Here is a 10069-nt window from a genome sequence, read left to right on the forward strand (position 1 = left end):
TTTCAAACAGCTGGTAAATGTTAATGTTCAGTAGCAGCTGATAGTATCTAGGAGCCCCAGTAGTTGAGTTTTTTGTCAAGCATTAGGAATATGTGTCCGTGCATGAGTTAAAACATCTCACTGCTTCTAAGTTCTTGAAAACCTCTAGAATCTCTTCTCTTTCATAATTGTGTTTGTCATCCCTTTTACTAATGTCAAATTCTCACTCTTGATGCTAACACAAGATGCAAAACCATTCTTGGAATAAAGATCTACATGAACATGCAGCTAAGACTGGCTACAAGGAAGATGGGAATATGGAAGTGGAACAGGTGGAAGATCTCTCTCAGGGCAAGGCTACTGAGCTTCTTGGAAATTCCTCTTCGCTCCTGTGAAATACAAGTGATAATGCTGTCACTCTTCTAGGCAGCTTATGAATGGCTCAGGCTTGACCTCTGCTTGTCTTTTACAGAAATCCTTTATCATGCAAGACCCAAACAATCCAAACTTAAGTGTTTTCTGTTGAAAATCTGGGCTTGAAAGCTTGTGCTTTTTTTGGACACCGCTCCCATTTTTGTAATTGTTTATTCTGGGTAAATGTAATCAGGTTTGTTGATTTAGATTTTTTTCAGCAGCATTTTGAGAAGCTTGTAAACATTCTGCCTTAGTCTAACTACTGGATGCACTTGTTGCGTGTGCTAACAACTAGATTGTGCTGTTCTCACTCTTAATGCAAATCTCTCTTATTATTAAATGAACCAAGTAAGAGCTTGTAAGTGCTCAGAGGTGCAGCGACTAGCTCCCTGCTTAGTTGCTTGCACTAAGGAAAAGCTCCCACGATCTTTAAGTGGCATTGTTCTGCAGGAGGAACGGACTGCTCCTTCCCTTTGCTCCTCGTGTTGTTCAGCCCTGTCAGGCCTCAGCCAAGGCACGTGCAGTTCTACAGGCATACAAGGCAGTGAGTGGCAAGACTATAGAATAATAACTATCAAATAGATGTCACACACAGAGCAGTCAGCTTGTGTTTTTTTTTCTGTGGGTTGTATGTAGATGGAGTGGGTTCTTGAAGTGCTTAAAGCTAGGATTGGTACTGGTCGGCAGATCATCAACTGTTTGAAAGTCAACTTCAAAAACCTTGCAATGCAATGATAAACATCAGCAGGCAGTAACTGTGTCGAACACTTAGTGAATTATAGCAATCTGATTGAACTGTATCCTTAATGCAGCTAAATGTCAAGATATGAAGAAGCTGCAACTAACTGTGGAAGACATTAATAGTCTGGAAAGCACTGACCCTGAAAAGGAGATGGATGGCAGCAGGGGGGGAAAAAAAATTCAGCAGAACTGTTTGTACCCCGTTGAGGTTTGCAGAGTTGTCTTTGTGGCTGGGAGATTATTTTTATCCATATGTTTGTTAGCGGTGAATTCAATACTTCTTATAGTGCTTGTCCTGCTTTAGAGCTTTGGAATTAGGGAGACAAAATAAGTGGAAATGATTTAAAGGCTGAAGAAAATTACCTTAAATCTCAAAACAGGTAGCTTACCAGGTAGAAAAGGGAGGGCTGAGCTGATTGACAGTGGACATTTCCTTCGTGGGAGGGGAGGGAAGTATTATAGGACTCTAGTAGAAAAAAGCATGATGAACATTGGCATCTTGCACAAAGATGGAAGATGAATTCAGATATTTTCAAAGTGAAATTAAAACACATTCTTTAATAAATGAGCTATTGGAATGAACTCACCTTGAAAATCAACTACTCTGCCTTCTGTTTTTTCTTTAATTCTTGTTATTATGCTGGTTTTATCTAAGATTTGTTTGTATGGGTTTGTTTGTTTGTATGGGTTTTGCTTCTGAGACAAGGTAGAGTGAAATGATTTAGTATATGGAGAGCTTAATTGGCTTTTGGCCGGTCATGCTTGCAGTTAATAAGTTGTGATGTATGTTTCACATTTAAAGGCAGAAAATGCTAAGTACCTCTCTGTGCATCTTCAGTATTTCCAATAAGAAAAGCTGGACATGAGCCAGCAGTGTGCGCCTGCAGCCTGAAAGGCCGACGGTATCCTGGGCTGCATCAGAAGAGGGATGACCAGCAGGGAGAGGGAGGGGATTGTCCCCCTCTACTCTGCCCTTGTAAGACCCCGTCTGGAGAACTGTGCCCAGGCCCAGGGCTCCCAGCACAGGAGGGATGTGGAGCTGTTGGAGTGGGTCCAGAGGAGGCTGTGAAGATGATCAGAGGCTGGAGCACCTCTCTTAGGAAGAGATGCTGAGAGAGTTGGGCTTGTTCAGCTTGGAGAAGAGAAGGCTCCAGGAATACCTCACTGTGACTTTTCAGTACTTGAAGGGAGCACATAAGCAGGAAGAGGAGTGACTTTCTGCATGGTCTGGAAGCAATAAGACAAAGGGGAATGGCTTTAAACTAAGATGGGAGATTTAGGTCAGATATTAGGAGGAAGAATTTTTTCACACAGAATGTGGTGAGGTGCTGGCACAGGCTGCCCAGAGAAGCTGTGGGTGCCCCATCCCTGGAGGCGCTCAAGGCCAGGTTGGATGGGGCCTGGGCAGCCGGAGCTGGTGAGGGGCAGCCCTGCCCACAACAGGGGGTTGGAGCTCAATGATCTTTGAGGTCCTTTCCAATCCAAGCTATTCTATGATTCTAGTAAAAAATATTTAAAAAAAAAACAAAAAAAAAACCAACCTGTTTACTATCTCTACCTCCCAAAATTACCAGATAAGTACACTTTGTGGATAAAACAAGTTTCCTGACTTTCAAATTTAATTTTACTTAACTGTTTCATGTTAATAGCTGTCTACAGAGTTTTGGACCAGTTAAAGTCACAGAATTTCAGGGTTCATATTGTGGAAATGTTTCAGTGAACATCATTCACTTGTGTTTATATTACAACTGATCCTAATCGAGTTCAGTTAAATCATGCAGAGTTTCAGAACATAAATGACCTTATAGTCTTCTGCGCTCACTTAATTATTTCAATAGAGACTTCACAGATAAAAATTTCTGCCTGAATATGGAAGTGCAAGTGCTAGTTTTATGAGAAAGTTTGCAACTGATAGGGAAGAACTCAGATAAGGAATTCATTTGTACTTGTGTTTGAATCCTTCATCTGTTAACAAGCCGGTTCTTGTTAAAATCTGATTTATCTGAATTTTACTGCCACACATTGTCCATAAATGAGTATGTCAATCCTTGTGAGCCCTTGTTTCCATTTGTATCACTTTGTATTGATTATTTTGTTTTGAACATGTGAATGCTTTCAACTCCTGTAAACTATAAAAGTATTTATGAAGAAGTATAGCCTTTAAAGCTGCATATCTTTACTAAAGCAGTGATACTTCCCATAGCAGTCTTCACATCCCCTAGTCTAAAATGAATTGTTGAAAGCAGAAGACCAAGCATAAGTGGATGCAGACAGATGGTTATGTTAAGGTGTTTTTCACTAAATGATTTGTTCCTACTCTTACTTACAGTCCAGTAACTTATTTGGTTTTCTAAGGAATCTTTTTCCTGGTAACAGCCACAGGTCTTAGACCCAGCTGAAACTGCTTTGTAAATGTGGTCAGCACTCAAGATAAGCCTGGTCTGTGTGAAGGGATGGAATTCTTCATCCAGAAAGATCAGACAATTAGACCTTAAAAGGGTCTGCTCAGAGAAAGAAGGTGAACTGAAATCCTGTCTTAAAGGCTAATGCTGGGAAGGCTCAGCTGTATCACTGAGTGGTACAGGTGTATTTCAGGTTTATCTTTTCAACCACTAAAAGGGAAAGTAGCCGTTCTTTGTTAGTACAACCTGAAGCTTATTGGCCGTTCTAACTTGATTTTAGTGTTTGAAGATGCTCTTCCCTCTATGCTTTGTAAAAAATGGTAAAAAATAAAGTTGTTTGCAATTGGCTTGCGAAGAGAGAACTAACTCCCTGCCCTTACCATACTGCAAATTGGTTTTAAGTCTGACATCAGTCACAACCATTAATGAAGAACTGTGATCTATTGTTAGGGATATGGCTAGGTGAGGTTCCCATTTTTATCTTGTCCATTGTGTTTTAATCAAACCTGTCTGTCACATGGGCTAGGGAAAATCGTAAGTACATTCTTTGCAGTGTGTTGATTCTAAAGTTGATATTATCTCAGTACTTTCTACTTGCTGACATCCGCCATGTGTCAGTGCTCTCAGAAAACTGTAGTGGTTTGCAGGAAACTGTTACAAAGGCAGACTTCAAGTCTTCCACTTCATTATCTTTCTTCATCCAGTTTCTTCAGTGCAAGGTCCCAAGATAAACCAAATTTATACATCGTACTTAACCTGGCTGCATTAAGCAAGTTTGGATTGTCGGATAACAGCATTGCTTATAAATATTATACCTGCGCTATTTTCATTTTAATTGGTTTCAGTATCTGTGCCCCACACAAAACAAATTAAGCAGTTGAAATTTGGACATCTACCCTGTGACCCTTCTGATAAGCTTCTGCTGCTGGTAGATAAGGACTGCCCAAGGACTCCAGCCTTCTGGAGCTCTCATGAACACAGCTCTTCTGTCTCACGTTTGTACTTCATGAGGACAAGAAATTTTTATTCTTTGTTTATAAGAAATTACAATTCAGATAGTCGTTCTGTATTCCAGGCTGAGCAGAGATGTTTTTGTTGGGTCTTCCCCAATGTTTTTGTAGGGTTGTCTGCCCTACCTCCCTCCATTCTTTGTTGTTTTGATGTTTCACATTTAAATCTGGCCATTCATGGACTTTGTCTGCAGAAGGGCTCAGTATGAGTAAGCAGTGCTTTTTGTATTCCCGTTGTTGCAGATCTCAGCCTTTGGATGACAGCTCTGTTTTTGTAGAATCTTACAGGCCAAGTTAAAAAATAAAGCTTAGGTTGCACTGTAGAGTAGGTTCCACTGTCAGCAAGTAAATGTGAGAAAACTAGATAGAACTTTGGAAGAATTTTAGTTCTCTGTGTTATTCCTGTAACCTGCAATGACCTCTTCCTCAGAGCAGTTTTTGTTATTTACTCAGCAAAACATCCGTGTACAGAAAATCCCTTTAAGTTGACCTTGCAGTTCATGACATCTATATGTAATTCTGTGCTCTGAGCAATATACTGGAGACTATTGGCTTGCCTGTAGACACGTGAAAAGACACGTGAAAATAATTAAGATTGATGCTTAGCTCATAAGGTTTTTTTTGTGGTTGGCACTGTGTCTCTCTGCCTACAGTTCCTAAAAGTACTGTCTAGTTATAGTTGCAATCTTCTAGCCTGACAGCAGTAAAACTTAAACTGATTTATTATTATTATTATTTAATGGGTACATTATTGGTTTCTCCAGTTCTCCCTCCTAGGGCCTGAACACAATTGAGTGATATTGCAACAAGATTGTTATTTCCACGCATCTTCAAGTTGAAGCACAGATGTATGCAATCTCTAGTTTTGGTGAAGAGAAAACATATGTCAGATAAATACTTGTTCTCTCGTTTCTTTCTCTTTTGAAATGGCAGTTTAGCTGAACACATAGGAGTTAGAACGCGCCAACCTGGCAAGGTCTGTTTGCCTTAGTTGTCTTTATAGGCTTTATTACCCAATCTACTGCGCAAGCAGAGAAGGTAGAGGTGACCTGGAGTTAGTGATTTCCAAATAGCCTTCACTTGTTGCCAAGGCCACCAGCAAACACGCTCTTCACTTCATGAACATTCTTAGAATAGTACCATTTACAAGCTGCGATAGCACTGCTGTCTCTGTATGAGCACAGAATGGTTTGTTAAGTATTGTTACAACAGTAATACTACTTTATTGTAGAGAAGACTATGTTTTGATAATAGACTGAAGTCTATGTTTAGATGAGCAAGTTAGACTCCCTTCCATACCGTAACAATGTGATGGTCAATAACATGTAGTTTTTGTAATATATTCAGAAAAATTTGAATTTCTGTTGTAACAGTTGTATTGTTATTACGGAGAGCTTGTCTGTGGTTATAAGAATATTTTAATTTCTGCAAGACAGGATGGAAAAAAATCTATAATTATACTATTAGATAGGAAAAGATAATTTGAATTAGGATTTTACAGGAAAAAAAAAAACGATCAGGGGATGCTAAAGCTACTGGTCTAAGGAATCAGACTAATCATCGAGAATCATCTACAGTATGGTTTGTCCAGGACATGGTAGTATTTGTCCTTCTCTCATCAGTGGAAGAAAAAAGATTCTGCTTGAAACTTGTGATTCCTACCAAGAGGGAAATGTTAGATCTTTAAGAAATCAGAATATTTTGGAGATTTGAAGGCCATACTTGAATGTGGCAGTTAAGCAACTGGGAAGCAGCTACTAACACCAGGGAAGAGCGGAGTTTTACTTTCTGGTCTGTTCTGATATAGAGCAGCTAATTAGAGAAACACTGTGAGTTGATCATAGCAAATAAAAAGGGGGAGATTTCTCTTTCCTTCTTATGCTGTCAGTCTGAGGAACAGATCATGATCTGTAGCAGGTATTTCTGCTAGAAAAGCTCCAACAGATGTGACAAGAATGGATGCCTTCTTACCCCAGGCCTCATAACACTCGTTGAGCTTGCAGCCTACACTTCCCATGCTATATGGCTACCCTTTCATAGTTGTCAAGCTTGTTCCTTGTATTCTTGCCTACTTCAGCATCTGTCCCTGTAACTGAGGGAGTCTTCTGACAACATATTTTCATTCTGTGCTCTCAGGGTCTCATTTAGTATGTTGCACCTTGTCCATTTTGCAGCTATTGATTCTACTTGAGTAAAGAGTACTAACCTGACTAATGCTTTGCTTGGGTGGCTAATTAGGCTGATCATGTAGCAGCATCTTTTCTACCTAAAATTTACTTTCCTTGGGAAACTTTGTATTCCAAGGATTCACCTTCTTTCTTGAGAGCCTTTTTTTGGGGTGCATGTTTACGAAGTCATTGGCAGGGCATCTATTAATGTTGAAGGAAGAGAAACAACTCATCCTCAACTCAGTAGTGGAAGATTGTCATATTTGATGCAAGTGTCATTAATGCATTTTGATTTCTTCCCCTTTTGCTAAGCTAAGTTTTTCAAGTTAAACATCTCACATCTCTTTTGTGTTGCTTCTCTGTTGCTATTACTCTGGACGTATTGACATCTGAGAGCTTCTCAACCCTTCTCTTTCCAGAATGAAGTCCTTTTAATCTGAAGGGAGAGGTAAAAGGTATGAATTGCTTTGAAAGTATGAGTCTCATCTCTTACCCAGTGAACCAGAATATAGGGAATGCAGAATGAAGTTGGCTGCAAATACCAGTAGACGTAATAAGCAGATGCTCTGTTCAATGTTGGTGAGGCCACTCCTGAAGCACTGTGTCCAGTTCTGGTCCCATGAGAACAAGAATGACATGGTCATAATGGAGAGTGTGAAACAGAGGGCCACCAGGAGAATGAAGATGCTGGAACACTTCTCCCGTGAGGGGAGGCTGACACTGATCTGGGGCTGAAGAAGGGGAGGCTCAGGGGGATCTCATCAGTGCCTGTAAATGTCTGAAGGGGGTATGCAGAGAGGATGGATCCAGCCTCATTTCAGTGGTGCCCAGTGCCAGGACAAGAGGCAATGGGCACAAATGGGAGCACAGGAGGTTCCCTCTGAACACCAGGAGCACTTCCATGGTGCGTGGGTGACAGAGCACTGGCACAGGCTGCCCAGAGACTGTAGAATCTCCTCCCTGGAGATCTTTAGCAGCTGTCTGGATATGGGGTTGAGCCCCCAGCTCTGGGTGTCCCTGCTGGAGCGGGGGTTGGGCAAGATAAGCCCTGAGGGCCTTTCTGACTTCAGTCATTCTGATTATGTAATAACAACAAAAGACCTTGTTTAGTATGAGAGAATGTGGTGGCTGGTCCCTACTGTCCCTACTTATGAATTTCTCTTTTCCCATTGCTTTTCCAGCTTTTGCATTCTAGAATGATGTTGAAGTCTTCTGTTTTTCCACACCATTTTTGTCTAAGTGGATGATTATCATGTTTAACCTAAGCTAATGCACTTTCCCATTGTTAGCTCAGTAATGGGATTTGAGATCTTATTGCAGCTGATCTGTCAACTCATGTCATGCCAAAAACTGCTGATATTGCAACCTAGCTGTGGGAGAACTTCTCCTTGCTGATTCTTCTGTTTTTTTCTTTATTTTTCTTCTCTTGCTTCCCTATTTTCCAAAGCAGAGCAATCAGTCTGTATTGCTGCAGAAGTCAAAAGGGGTTCGTTCTCATTTTTTAAGCCCCAAACCACAAACAAACCTGTCTAGCAGCAAAATGTGACTTTGCTTCTGAACCTCTTCCTATAAGCACTGAATTTGTTGCTTGAAGCTCTTCCTTTCTTGCTAGCAATACCAAGACTGGTATAAAAGAAGAGGAATGGAATTGGAATCGCTTAGGTCAAAAAACTCCACTAGTTCATTTGTACCCTAGAGTTCTTTCTCTCTACTCTGCAGGCTTAGTAAGGGACCAAGAGATTGGGCAATCCACAGAAGCACAGACAGAAATCATGGATGTGATGTACATGTCAAATGAAAAGGTGAAGGTCTGGGGATCAGTTGGAACAAATGCCACCAGAGAAAACTCAGAATGTGGACTTGGTACAACTCGTTCTATAAACGATGGGAACCGGTGCTGAGAAAGGGAAGGAAACCAAAAGCTAAAACATAATATTTGCACCCCAAAATTATAACTTTATTTAAGAATTTTTTTAAAATATGAATCAGTTTTCAATCTGATAGGATTGTCATTCCGGGTTAAATGTAGTCCTTACCCAGAAGAGTTCTCCAGGTGTCTTTAGATTTCTTTAAAATTCTTCCTCTGAAGGGTATGATTGATGTAGTTTCTTCCTGTGTTTTGGGAGTGAAAACTAATGACGGAGGTGGATAGCCTTGCACCACTGAGCCTAGCAAGTTGTTTCTTTATGAATAGGGATTGTTCTTAATTGCTCAGTGTAAAACAAGCAAATTAATAAAATTCTTATACTGATAAGAAACATCTGCATCACCAAGCATAAACATGTAGAAGCTTATCAGAATAAACAGCAAATAAAACCGAGTAGTAGTGTTTTGAAATGTCAGTTGTTGACTTTGCTTTGCTTTTTGATTAGTAATTTGTATCTTTTTTTGCATGGGGTTTTAAAATAAAAATGATACAGCTCTGCACCTTTAAAGCTCTTTCTTTTCACCTTAAAGGCCTGTGCAATGGGCAACTCGCTACCTGATTTGAACAGGGAGCCTACCCCAATCGTGAGACTGTGGTTGGACTTAATGATCTTGACAGTCTTGTCCAACAGTAATGATTCTATTATTGTATGTCTCCGGGTGCCCAAATTTAATGGCAACAAACAGGAGAGGTTTGATGAGTCCACATTTGTGTATAGAGCAGGAGATACAGAATTGACGTTGGAATCTGTCTTGATATATATCCCTCATGTCATTTTAAGTTAACAGTAACAACACTCCTTTCTGCCCTTGTAATAGTGATAACAAGGGAGAATTTCATAAGCTTTACAGATTGAATTCTTTCATTGAGAAGCTGTAGTACAAATTCCTACTGATGATGATGGGATTGGAAGCAGGCTAGTCCTTGTATTTTGGGGAACTTTTACTGCTGAAAAACTCCAGAGTGGCTGGTAAATGTTTTCAAAAGAAAATGCTGTATGAGTTTAGGTACATTTCAATGTATGAACCCACACTAGGAGAAAGTTAACTGTTCTGTGGTTAAAATAGAAAAGCAGAAGTTGTAGTTACTATGAAGCTATATAATTCATTTCAGAAGGAGCTGGATGGTAGTCATTCCGCAGATCTGAGCTGAAGCAAAATAGATGAGAATGTTCAGCAAATTAAAACAGCATGACAGCCAACAGAGATCAAATGAAATAGTGCTGTTTTTCATCTTTAATCCTTTAACTAGCAGTAATTTTGAAATGAAAGAGCTTCTCAAATGGGAGTAAAACTGGAATTGTTTCATTTTGAACAAAGTGAAAGAAAATAATTTTTTATTCCATCCCCTGTGATTCATTACATCAAATCATGCATAACATTTTGAATTTTGCATTTTTCTACAGAAGCATTGTTTGAAATGTTTTGC

The 10069-nt window shown here is 39.9% G+C and overlaps 1 long non-coding RNA gene across 1 annotated transcript; it reads right to left on the minus strand.

Annotated features, from left to right (window-relative positions):
• LOC110393782 lies at positions 5444–7854 on the minus strand. Its single transcript, XR_002435196.1, has 2 exons — positions 7257–7854; positions 5444–7150 (listed from the first exon to the last, which is right to left on the minus strand). It is a non-coding gene; the product is annotated as an uncharacterized LOC110393782 (long non-coding RNA).

This window comes from Numida meleagris, chromosome 2 (genome assembly GCF_002078875.1).
Source record: "Numida meleagris isolate 19003 breed g44 Domestic line chromosome 2, NumMel1.0, whole genome shotgun sequence".
NCBI classification, from domain to species: Eukaryota; Metazoa; Chordata; class Aves; order Galliformes; family Numididae; genus Numida; species Numida meleagris.